This window comes from Trachymyrmex septentrionalis, unplaced genomic scaffold (assembly GCF_001594115.1).
Source record: "Trachymyrmex septentrionalis isolate Tsep2-gDNA-1 unplaced genomic scaffold, Tsep1.0 scaffold146, whole genome shotgun sequence".
Classification (NCBI taxonomy): domain Eukaryota; kingdom Metazoa; phylum Arthropoda; class Insecta; order Hymenoptera; family Formicidae; genus Trachymyrmex; species Trachymyrmex septentrionalis.
Window position 1 is genome coordinate 1,985 of NW_017304609.1, and position 371 is coordinate 2,355.

Consider the following 371-nt stretch of genomic DNA (forward strand, 5'->3'; position numbering starts at 1 on the left):
GTCTTTTTAACATTTTGTTATGATGTGATTTAACGTTTTTGAAGAAAGAGAGATTCAATATTAGTGTAACACGTTTTAAAATGATTTGATTTAGGATAATTTTTCTTTGGTGAGTATAATTAAGGTACACACATACGAGGTCTGTTCAAAAAGTATCGCGAATTTTGTGTTTTTTCAAAAATTATTTATTTATTCATGAATATCTATTTTGTCCCCTTCAAAGTAATCCCCATCAGATATTATACACTTGTGCCAACGTTTTTTCCAATCCTCGAAGCACTTCAAAAAATTATTTTTTGTGATCTTGTTCAGCTCCTCCTTCGATGCCGTCTTTATCTCCTCAATCGTAGCGTAGCGTCGTCCTTTCATGG